General features: G+C 44.8%; 1 protein-coding gene across 1 annotated transcript in view; it reads left to right on the top strand.

Annotated features, from left to right (window-relative positions):
- The window catches only part of KIF5C (kinesin family member 5C), a 164,598-nt gene extending 152,578 nt beyond the window's left edge, over nucleotides 1-12,020 (top strand). The window contains exon 26 of the mRNA XM_060626442.3: nucleotides 8,103-12,020. The gene's annotated coding sequence lies outside the window, so the exon portion shown is untranslated. The remainder of the gene's footprint in view (nucleotides 1-8,102) is intronic.
- The last annotated feature ends 618 nt before the right edge of the window (nucleotides 12,021-12,638 follow it).

Genomic DNA, 12,638 nt, shown 5'->3' with positions numbered 1-12,638 from the left:
TAAAGGCCCTTTCTGTGTCAGGCAAATCCAGGGCTGCGCTCATCCCAGAGCCAACTTTATTTCTGTGAAAGCGGCCCTTGCCTGCTCAGTCCCTGCAAGGGGCTCCCGGTCTGGCCCTCTCAACAGTCATAGAGGGGCCTCGCTATGGCTGAGAATCCAGGAATCCAAATGCAACAGAACCCTGTGGCCCCTAAAAATTCATGCAAGCCTTGTTTTGTTTGGGGCTGTGGCAGTGTGGTGATAACTTTCTTCCTTTCTGGTCCTAGTTCTCTTTTTCCTTTTGTGAGGAAGAAGCCTAAGTATCAGACCTGCTGCTGACAAATCTGTGCCTTCTTCCAAGAGGTCCCATACCCCGAGTAGGACAGGAGCTGCAGGAGGGGAGGGCCTTGGTACCTTTCTTACAGTCTTCTTGGGTGTCGCTGGCAAGGAGGAGGTCATTTACATATTGTAGGAGGACACACCTTGTGGTTTCCCTCGGAAAGTCGGCGAGGTCTGCAGCTACTGCTTCCCCAGAAAGAGTGGGCGAGTTCTTGAAACCTTGGGGAAGTCGTATGGTTAGCTGCATCTGGCGCCCTGTAACAGGCTCAGTCCATTCAAAGGCAAACAATGGTTGACTTTGAGGAGCCAGGCGGAGGCAGAAGAAAGCATCCTTTAGGTCGAGGCATATAAACCATCTGGCTGACCCCAGAATTTGGCTGAGGAGAGTATACGGGTTCAGAACCACTGGGTGTAAGGAAACAGTCACATTGTTAATGGCCCTCAAATCCTGTACTGGTCGGTATCCTCCTCCTGGCTTCTTGGCTGGCAAGAATGGGGTATTCCAAGCTGATTGGCAATCAGTTAGGATACCTGCTTCTCTGAGCTTGGTCAGGTGCTCTTGTATACCCATTCTAGCCTCGAGTGGAAGGGGGTACTGCCTTTGTCTCTGAGGTTGGGCTCCAGGAATCAGGTCAACAATGATGGGGGCCCGACTCCAAGCTAGTCCAGGTGGGTTATCTTCAGCCCATACAGAGGGGAATGTAAGCCTGAATTCTGAGGGGCTACAGGGTAAGTCCTGGGCGCAGAAGAGTCTCCATTCTTCTTCCCTTGGCAGGGTAATCGCCAAGACCAGGGTTTTCTTCTGCCTTGGGTTTAATTGGAGGCTAGTGTGTCCAGTGGGTTCAAAAGTTACCTGGGCCCCAAGTTTGGAGAGCAGATCCCGGCCCAGGAGAGGAATTGGGCAGTCGGGTAAGTAGAGGAATTCATGCCGGACCTTGTGACCCCCAAGTTCACACTGTTGAGCTTAACAGAAGGGCTGCTGCATCGCCCGTGTCCCAGTAGCCCCAAGTATGGTTGCTGTCTTTTGGCTTAAGGGCGCCACTGGGGAAGTAACAACGGAGTATTCAGCCCCAGTGTCAACCATGAAAGTTATTGTTCGGCCCCTACCTTCATTTCGATCGTGGACTCATGGGGGCCAAGAGAGAAAGAGCCCGGTCCCCCTCAGTCCGATTCTACCCCAGCCAGACCAACAAGGTTCTCGCCTCGAGGTTCTTCCCAATATGGCTGGGTTTTGAGGGCCCCTTCCGATTTGGACATTCATTCTTCAGTGTCCCTGCTCTTTGCAGTATGCACATTGGTCCCTTGCTAAGGGGGCTCTGGCCTTCCCCCCTTTGGGTGGTTGGGGTCTTCTCATCTTTGCCGCGTCTGTTTCTTTTAGTGCTGTGAGAAGGGCAGCCTTCTTTTTTAGTCTTCTCTCTGCTTCTCTTTTGGCTGCAACTTCTCGGTTCATGAAAACTTTATTGGCGACCTCTATCAGCTGAGTGATATTCATCCCAACAAAGCCCTCCAACTTCTGGAGTTTTCTTCTGATGTCTGGGGCAGCCTGTGCCACAAAAGAGGTATTTACCATCTGTTGACTTTCTGGTGCCTCGGGGTCAAACAGGGTATATACACGGTATGCTTCACATAATCTTTCATAGTAGTCTCCGGGAGACTCCCCAGGGTGCTGCGGGACTGATGATATTTTCGTCTTGTTCATGGGCTTTCTGGCTCCAGCTAAGGCTCCCCAGAGGAAGGCTTCCTGGTATCATCAGATGTGGGCCTGTCCTTCTTCTGTGGTGAAATCCCTTGTTGGGCGTTCTTCAGGTGTGGCAGCTTGAGCCCAGACAGCAGGGTCATTAATCCCTGGAGGTGCATGATCTTCTAGGTACTGTCGTGTTTCTCTTATCCTTCTTTCTTCTGTATTAAGCAGAGTACGGAGTAACTGTTGACAGTCTTCCCAAGTTGGTCAGTGGGTCTGGAAGAGGGACTCCATCAAGTTGACCATTGCTTGTGGCTTTTCAGAGTATGATGGAGTGTTGTGTTTCCAGTTGAGGAGGTCGGTTGTGGAGAAAGGTTGATAATAATACATCATGGAACGGCTGGGCTGGACTATTCCATCCTCATTCTGTCTTTCAGGCTCTCATGTCTCCCTTACAGGCATTTGGAGAGCGTTAGGTCTGGGTCTGGGGTGCAGTCTGGCTGCTGGCCCTTGTTGGGGAGGGTTCTCCAGGTCTGAGAGGGACGGGGAGATGGGTGGTGCCACTGCTGTGGCGACTGTGGTGGTGGTGACGGTGACTGCGGTGGCAGTGACTTCGGTGGCAGTGGCGTGGTGACTGTGGCCCTGGTGGAGAGACAGATGGGGGAGGAGTTTCAGGCTCAGGGGGAGGGGGGAAGGAGCTTGGCAAGTCATAAGGAGGTGGAAAGACAATATCTTCCTCCGCATCTCTTTTAAATATTAGAGGAGCAGTGGGTCACTTCTTTGGCTCCCTGGGTGAGCCTCCAGGTAAAATGGCTAAAACCTTTGCCTGGCTCTGTTTGCTAACGATGAATCACACCCAAAGCGAGGGATTTCGGGCAATTTCAAGCCAGGAGTCGATGTATGGAAATTGATCAGGGTGGCCTGGGTTCCCAGTGACTATTAGCCAAACCTGCTGCATTATTTGAGCATCTAATGTCCCTTCGGGGGACCATCCTACATTGAATATGGGCCATTCTAGTTCACAAAAGGTCCTTAACTTCCTGGGTGTCATTTTCACCCCATAATCACCTGAAAATCCCTTTTTAAAATTTTTGAGCATGACCTCTAAAATCATGGGCTTACTCTGTTTTGTTCCCATTATTAATTTCTTTCTTGTGTTCGGTGTCGCAAAGACAGACAAAGGGAGGGTATCCCCTCGGATGAGAGGACCAATCAGATACTTTTCTCTGGTCACATTCCTGAGGGAAACTTTAGGTGAGGTTTGGCTGTAGCGGACTCAGCTTTGTGACTTGCAATCGGAATCTGAGCCAATACCGCCCTGGACCTTATACGCTCACCACGCACAGGAGAGCACATTTAGACTCCGTAGACTCTTGGGGACCTTAAGGGTGCCTGTCCATGGAGCCACAAACTCGAACTCGACTGGCAAGCCTGGCTGAGCCACACATTCTCACACACACACACACACACACACACACACACACACACACACACCAGAGTCTATTACATTCCCTCCCGCAAAAATTCTCTACCTGTGAGGCCTGTTATGGCTTCCAAGGATTGATCAGGTCCCCCTTCCACCCTTTTGGGTGGGCCTGACTTCTTTGGGGCCCCGGCCTTACTGGTTCCGATGTCGGGTCCAGGTCCTCATCTACCAGGTCTGAGTCCGGTGGGAACAACAGAGTGGGGCCAGCCCGAGGCAACCGAGAAGGAGACTGCCGAAATTCAGGCAGGGCGCACCTTCTCCCTTGCGATCCCTCACTCCATCACCGCCTCGCTGTTTTCCCAAACAGGTGGCAACAATGAGCCAGCACGGTTGGGTTTCCCGGTCAGGGAACCAAGTATGTTACGGAACCAGACTGGAACGCTGGCGGAAAAACCAAGCAGCACTCGGAGATCTTGGTGGATTGGAGATTTATTTAACACTGGTGGGCTCAGAGGAAACTGTTTCTCCACAGTCTGAGCCTGGAATGCAAGTGGGGAGGGTAATTTATAGCCGACAGCCTCCATATCTGTGGGGGTTTTTGCATGCACAGCAAACAAAAGAAGAAGAACCCGGAGCAGGAGTCTCTAAGCTAGAGACCAGAGTCTGTTTTAGTCCTGTTGGCCATTTTGGCATACTTTATTTACTTCTCCAACAACATCAGTCAGGGAGCCTCTTTTACAGCAGGTCATGTGGGATCCTTAAGTCAGCCACACATGTGGTCTACCTCTGAGCCACTGGGCTGTTCAACTTGCTACTGCTGTTGGAAAACCCTAGTAATTAAGTGATTGAGTCACAAGAATGTACCTGCAGCGGGGTACTCTGCTTCAGGCGGGGTACGAAGCTGGGTGATTGTGGCTTCAGGGTATGAAGCCCAGCTGCCTGGGGTTGAATCCCAGCCTGGCTGTGTACTAGGTAAGTTACTGCATCCGTCTGTGCCTCCCTGCCCTCTGTGAAATGTGCCACATGACTATGTTGACCTACAGGGTGGCTATGGGGATTAAATGCATTAATATACACAGAGAGCTCAGGCGGGGGCCTGGCACAGAACGGGCACGTGTCGACATTATCTCGTCCAGGGCCATCCTATCTTCTACAGAGATCCTGAACTGTCAGTATCACACATCTTGTCAGTTGTGGATTCTGGACCAAGAAGTCCGATCGGCTGTGTAGCAGTTTTCAAAATTCCTGGCCTTAGGACCCTTTATAGTCTTAAAAAGTATTGATATCAAAAAGCTTCTACATTCCTGGGGTATGTCTCTTGATATGTTTTATACTATTGATATAAATTGAAACAAAAATTTTAGATATCACTATTGTCAACCAAAATGCCACTTTTAATGAAAAGTATTTTCCAAAACAAAAACAGCAGAATGGCATTGCTTTGCAGTTTTGCAAATCTGTTTAACATTTGGCTTAATGGACAGCACTGGATTCCCCTCTCTGCTTCTGCATTCTGTCCGTGCAGTGTGTTTATTTTAGTTGAATTAAAAAAGCCCAGCCTTGTCACTCCAGACAGGATTCTTGGTCATGGAGAAGTTATGATCATAGCACCTTCTTCACCCAGGGTTCGCTGAGTGTTGAATGAGTAATGTGAAAGAAGAGTGGAAGGTCCTAGTGGAAGGAGTGGAAGGGAATGGAATGCTGTGTGGCAAGAACTAGGGCCAGTGTTGTGGTGGATGTGGGGACAGGCCTGAAAGTATCAACAAAGTGAGACTCGGGGAGAGAGGCCAGAAGTGACTGCAGACGGGCCCTATGGCACAGGACTTAGAAACCAGCACTGTGAGCTCAAAGGAAGCAACCACGGAGGAGCCGGAAGGAAGAGCGATGCTCCCTCCACAGCAGATTGCACTACTGCTCCTGTGAGATAAAGCCACTTCTATTCAGCAGTGGTACGTGAAGTTCCATTGGTAATTCTTATAATGTGGGGATTGAACTGTAGAAAGGCAAAAGAGAAGATAAAACTATGTACTGTTTGGATTAAGCATAAATCTACTTGCAAGCAATTGCAAAAGCTAAAGTTGGGGGGAAAAAATCTCGAAATACGTTCTTGCAAAACTCTTGTATAATTAGCTTCTTTCTTCAGCCTCCCCACCCCTTCTAAAGAAAGGCGATTTTATTTCCTTCTAAGTCTGGTCACACGTTGCCACTCTGAATTTCCATCTCCAGTTTGGCAGAGGCCCAGGGACAGCCTCGTAGCAAGTCACTTCAGCCAGTACCGTGCTTGCAGCTGAGTGAGGAACAACTCTGAGCCATCCAAGAGGGTCCACAGAACTGGGTGTTAAATGTTCTCCAGATTTGCCAGCCTCGCTGGGTGGCTGCTCTCTGCCATCAGAAGTCAGAAATGGTTTCTCCAGGGGCCAACCCGTTTACTTTTATAAATTCTATCCATGTCCCCCTGCTCTGGATTTATCAGAAGAGATGAGCATTCAGATCGTCGGGGGATGTTTGGGAATCCTTTTTTTTTGGGCTTGCTGGAAAGACTGCTTTGGCAGATGGGCTATAAAGATCTTTAATTCAGAATGCAGAATGACCTCTTCATGGTAAAGGATGCTTTCTTCATTGGGGGCGTTCCTGTGTTTTTCCTTTCCACAGCCTGTCACGTCTCCGGCTTCTCACCCGCCTTGAGGTGACTAAGCAGGTTGGGTCTCCTTTGTGGCCCCCTGTTTCTAACGTACTGCTGGCCAGAACGTGCTGAGTCTTGCCCATGCAAGGGTGGGGGGTTTGAATGAAAGGCCGTGGTCCCCTGGCATTTCAGAGGCCACCCCACCAAGCGTATGTCTTTAATCCTAGGCTCTGTCAACAAGGTTGGCAGCAATCCTCACGTTAAACCCTAACCCTACAATTTAAGGCGTGTGCTCCTACCTCCCTGCCTCCAGGTGGTGGTCTTCCGAAAGCATCCAAGAGCCTATTGGTTTTCAGCTCAAACTGAATTAAAGTGACAACTATGACCAGGCTTCTAGAGTCTTCATCTCTTGTCCTAATAATAAGCACAAAATCTTACCGGAAAGGCTAAACATTCAAGATGCTCTTCCCAGAGACAAATCTTTCTCTGTAACTTCCAAACAGGACATGAATATTATCATGTAGGGTTCTTGAAGCCATTTTTAATGGAGCAGATTTCTACCTGTGGAGTTACACCATTGGAGCAAGAGATGGTAGCTACCAAATGAGCTTTCTATTTTTTGTGTCTGTCTCTTTTTTCCTACACAATTTCTGTCTTTTTTCTCCTCTTCCCTCCCGCCTACCCACTTTGCTCCTACCTTTTTTATAATCCCTTTACACATGCTGAATTTTTACTATTTATTTATAATTTACATCCTGCTTATTTATGCAAAATATGTGAGGTTACTTACAATATTATAACACAGGAGTCAGGAGAGCAAAAAGAAAAAAACTAGAGAGGGAGAGAGCGCTGTAGCAGGAATCTGAGATGTTTTGCACAGTTGAGCACTAAAGTTGGATGTAAGCCTTCTTCTAGAGGGAAAAACAGCGCGATGTGTCAGGTTATGGAGTTCCTTTTAAAACCAGATGGACACGTGGGTTTTTCTTATGTGTGTCATATTTCCGTGCCAAGCAATTCCCTGTTTCTCCAGGACGAGGCTCTACTTATCGCTGCTGTCACCCCCTCCCCATCCCACAAGCACCTTGAGCTCTGCACAAAACCCATAGGAAGATGACTGGCAGACCCACAGCTTCCAGCTGGTGGGAAGAAGCTGAACCCTTTGCTTTCTTCCTGAAAGTTGACTTTATTAGAGTTGGTCCAAAGGCGACAGAGGCCACTTGGGGCTGGCCTCTGAGTCAGGACTTAGCCCAGACTTTTATCCTGGAGACCTGAGCCTGACCAGATGGACCTCTGGTGGGCAAAATCAAAGGGGATGTCCTCCGAGTAACTTCCTCAGCCCAGGGAGGCGAAACCTACCTTTCAGCCGGGACTGGGAATCTGTTTCTTGAGAGAGCCTGGGTTAGGGGTCATGTCTGAGCTGCCTCAAAATCCCAAGTGCTGGCAAGTGCAAAGGTGTTCGAGTACTCCTTAGGAATGAGAAAATGCATTCCGTTCCTCTATCACCAGTGTCAATAGATACGGGACTTTTGGAAGAGACTGTGGTCAGGGCTAAATGCTTAAATCAAAAGCAGTAAATAGGAGCTGTGCTGTCTGATACACTAGCCACTAGCCACATGTGGCCACCGAGACTTGAAATGTGGCCAAGTCCAAACTGAGATGTGGTCAAAACGTAAAATATACACCACATTGCAAACACTGTGGGAAAAAAATTGAAGTATCTCAATAGTGATATTGTAATGTAAGATAGCTCAACCTGTAATAATGATTACACGTTGAAATGACAATGTATTGAATTTATTGGGTTAAATGAACTATATTATTAAAACTCATTTGACTTCTTTCTTCCCGCTTTTTAATGGAGCCACTTGAAAATTTAAAATTAAATATGTGGCTCACATGGTATTTATATTGGACAGCTCAGGTCTGAATATCTAGAATATTCATCTAAATATCTAAATACTCTAAATATTCTAAATATGAAAACATTTTTTGAGGAGTGTATTTCCACTGTGTTCCCTAACGCCTATGTTCTCTCTCTTGTTCTTTTTCAACAGATACGGCTCTCCACGCAGCATGTCAAGGACTACATTAATCACCAATTCCTATATATTTTTTTTCCCTCCTACACAAAATTTCCATTTTCTTTTACATTTGTTAACCCCAGCCATCTGCAGTACACCAGTTTCAGATATTTGAGCTGTGTAGAATTTCTGTGTGTAGAGGTGTGTGCTTGGACTTTTCCTGAGAAATCTGAAGGGGACACTAACAGAAGATCCACTTACCCCTGGGAACCATTGCCAGGACTCGGCTTCGGGGTGCTGGGTGGTCTCTGGGCAGTCCCTGGAGCCTCCTCTCTCCATAGTGCACAGTCCCAGCAAACGCCCTCCATGCCATTCCCTGGGGGGAACATCCAAGTGCCCTGGAGGCGGGGAATCACGCTCCACTGCACCTGTCTGGTCTCCTGTAAAATAAACATATTACTTTATATTTTTAGGGAACAACAACAAAAAAAGTGCTGCTATCAGGTTCAAATTTTCATTCTGAACACTTTTCCGAAACAAATTACCCCAAAGAAGCATTTTGAATATCCCGGTCACATCTTTGGATCTGTGAAATACACTTTCAGTAGGGCACCTGTTAAAATGCAAAACAAATTTCTTCAAGGCAGAAAAACAATCTGACAGTAGCAATGTAGAATTTGTTCATTCAAACACATCTATGTAAATGTGAAAAGTCATAAAATTCACCTGAGCTGCTTGCTAGTGAACGTGCAGCGACTAGTCTCAGCCAGCCCACTTTGAACATCCTTTCTTCAGGAGTGTTGAAAATGCTGCAAAGTTGGGTGATTGGAAATGGGGTGGCCCCCTCCTCACTTCCTCCTCCCTAACCCTACTGGAGCTCGCATTGGGGATGGCTTCTTCCTGTAGGGAACCATCTTAAGCCTTGAGGGGGTACTGCTGATGAAATCCAGGATCATTCATTCCCACAGTTGAAAAAGGAAGCCCTCCGGCAGGGGAGTAATTGACAAATATTTGTGCCTGTGAATAAGTTGCTGTAAGTTGTTATGTTAACCCTTCATTGCTGATTGTTTTTTTGAGTTTGTTCTGTGGCTTCAAATTGATAGAGTTCATCTTCTTAAGCAGAATTAGAAGAACTCGGTATGGATGGATTTTTTTTTTTTTTTACATTTAACTATTGGTTTATTTAACACATGAATTTAAAGGTGAATCAACTCTTACTTCCAGTTGTGGATTTTAGAATGATTGATTTCCAAGTAGTAAAGTCTTCAGGGAAGCTGACAAAGCTTCAATTAACTTGGTCTTGTGTGCTGCTACTAGTTTTGACAAATTGGAGGGTAAGTCAGTGACGACCAGACTAATCTCAGTGAAAGCATCCATCCTATCTCTGTGCCTGCCCACGATGAGGAAGCTGGCACTGTCCCTGCTGCTGTCACCACAGGAATGAAATGTAGGCCGGGTAGACATGGAGTTTTCTCTTTGCTGTGTGAGTCGTAGTTGAAGTGTGTGTGTGTGTGTGTGTGTGTGTGTGTGTGTGTGTGTAAAGCACTGAGGACTGTGAATTAATTTCCAGACTTTTCTTGTGTAAAATTTCCCTAACACAGCAAAGCTGCTTTGACTTAATTTATTTGTTAAATGTTGCACTTTGTTTATGTGTTTTGGTTTTTTTTGGGGGGGGGGGGGAACTAAGGAGAAAGAAGAAGACAAATTCTACTGAAGTATTTATTTCATAAAAATGACAATTTTGCATTCATTTACATTTTAAAAATTCTTCTTTTGATTTTCTTATATTGCCAGTAACTTGCCTGCTATACATACTCAATGGCTATTTACAGTCTGATAGAAGGGGCTTTGTAGGGCAGGATTTGCAAACCTTATCAGGTAATAACATATGCCATAGATTATAATCTTGCTGTTAATATGTTTGGCTCTGATTTTAGAGGCTGAAGCATTGGTCTTGGAGAGGATTGCCAATTAGTAGTTGAGTGGCCCTACTCAACTATCATGCAACTGTATTACTTTATGTTTGGAAATTGGACAAAGGTCAGTAATTCTTTCTGGGGGCTCTCTTGTTAATAGATTATTTTAGATTCTTTCCAAAGTAACTTTTCTGTGGTTACCCCTTTTCTATTTCTCAAGAATCGCTTGGTCCTTGCGTGTTTCAAAAAGAGCTACGTGTTTCACTTGTAGTTCCATATTTCTTGATCTCCACAAGGGATTGACAAAATTCACACCACTTTTATTCACAGAGAAAGTTGGCTTTGATGTCTCTTAAAGATAATTCTGCTACTTGCTGATCAGCCAGTCAGTTCACCTAGCTTCAATCTTTATGGACCTCTAAGCTAACTTTCCCACACTGTGACTAAAAGATAGGCAGATTATCGGGGAATACAGTATATTCAAGTGGATCCCTAAATATCACTTGGTATAATAAACTAATATCAGGACCATATTCTCTGTAGGCCACTTTTTTAAAAAGCCACATTGATGCTATTTTCCTTGGTTTTTAAGGTTATTACTCCTTTCCATTTGTACTCTAAATATAAAAACCACACTTCTGAATGGCTACACCTATGATTATATTTTTGGTTGTATGCTGCTTTTTGCTAGAGAGAGAGAGAGAGAGAATGTGTGTGTTTCTCCTCTGTGAATAATTTTATATTTCATGCTACTTCTTGAAAGTTTACTTTTTGATGCTATAAACCATTTGTATAAACCAGATGGTTTATACAAATAATCTCTACCTGCAGGATGGTGGATTGTTAAATTAGAGAAATGTTGGTTGGGATATCAAGATTTGTGGTTGCATTTAACTTACCAATTGCATTTTTGTAACATAGTATGTTCCTTCATTGACTGTATTATCAATTCATAAAGTGCTTTTAAGACTTCAAAAGATTTATAGGTGGAGACTAAAATATATTAATGCCAAATGTGTTTTGATCGTTTACTAGACAATTCTGTACAAATGCCTCATCTCTTCAAAAGCTGTACGGTTGGTTTGTTTGAATGGCAGGTAGTAGGGAGAGTAAATGTGGATTCAGACTTTTAAAGGAAATAGTACCATGATTATAAAAAATTAGAATTCATAGTAATATTGGGATAAATGAAGAAAAATGTTTGTCTGGAACGTAGCATCTAGTGACTTTGTGATGCCCTAATTTCACATGAAGAAGGGACATTTCTGTCCAAGGCCAGACCAAGCCATCCCCAAGATTCATGGGAGAATTATCAGTTCTCTTTTCCTAGAGGAATAACTGAAAGCAAATAAAAGTCTTGACAGTCCCCTCTTTGAAGTGTATTTTTTTTTAGCAGGGCAGGAGACATTGAGAGTCTGGCTACATGACGTTATTAGGGAAGTTTTTCCCTGGAAGGGAGCTGGGGGAGGATTTCACTTCATTGTCTCACCCTGAGTAGCTTGCGTAAACTAAAGGAACCATCGTAGCCTAAAATGGTTTCATTTAACACTAACAATTTAGACTGTTTAAAAGTATTGAATAAGGGCCAGGTCACTGCTGAAAGAAGCACTGCTCCATGAAGTCTGCTTACACATTTACATATCGTGTACCAATTTTAAATAATTTTCATTGTGTGCAGATACAAGGGGAATAGGGCATCCTGTAGGATTGTACATGTTTAGTGTGTACGTATGTAATGTGTACTGCAGATGTGTTTTCTCTGGGCTTTATGTCTCTGTACAGTAGCTTTCATTAAAAAAAATTGTGGACAGAATTGTTTTGGTGGTTTGAAGGGGACAATGGCCGCTTATATCAAGTGATGATGCTGTAATATAGTACATGTAACAAAAGATCTGGAAGTAACCCTCCCCTGGCCCATGGAAAACTTTGGTTATCCTCCAGGTTCTAAAATGAAGATGTATGGATACTCTGGCAGACTGCATGTTGTATAATTTGAAAAATACTAAAAGTGGAAAATAAAATTGAGTTAAACTTTGTCTGGTCTGTTTTTTTTCTTTTGTGAGTCGTCCTAAAGGTATTCTCACCTAAGGCCTCAATGCCAGTGTTAGGAGGAACCATTTTTTAGCCTCAAAAGAACATTTCAGCGAACAGCCGCTCAGACCCAAAGCATGAGTAAAGTCAGCACTGACGTTTTTGCCTCTGACTTTGCTCAAATACCTATTTTATTTATTCATTTATTTTATTTTATATTTTACATTTATTTATTTTTGAGAGAGAGAAGGAGACACAGAATCCGAAGCAGGCTCCAGGCTCTGAGCTGTCAGCACAGAGCCCGACACAGAGCTCGAACCCACAAACTGCAAGATCATGACCTGAGCTGAAGTCGGTCGCTCACCCAGGCGCCCCCCCATTTTTATTTTTTATCAAGGAACCAAGAAAACCTGGCATTTGTTCCTTAAGCGGTGAAAAGATGGCAACTGATATAAATAAGTATCTTAAACTTTTTTTAAGGTAAGATTGAGTTACAGCTCAATAGACCAGTGTCATAGCTGGATTTCTGAATTTGTTCTTGCCCAATAAGGCACTTACTCTAACAATATGTTAGCACATTGGTATTCTTTAATGCAGTGGAGCCCTGTGTATATTGAAAGAT

This window comes from Panthera onca, chromosome C1, assembly GCF_046562875.1.
Source record: "Panthera onca isolate mPanOnc1 chromosome C1, mPanOnc1 haplotype 2, whole genome shotgun sequence".
NCBI lineage: Eukaryota > Metazoa > Chordata > Mammalia > Carnivora > Felidae > Panthera > Panthera onca.
Note: the sequence above shows the minus strand (reverse complement) of the source record. Positions and strands in the feature narration are given on the sequence as shown.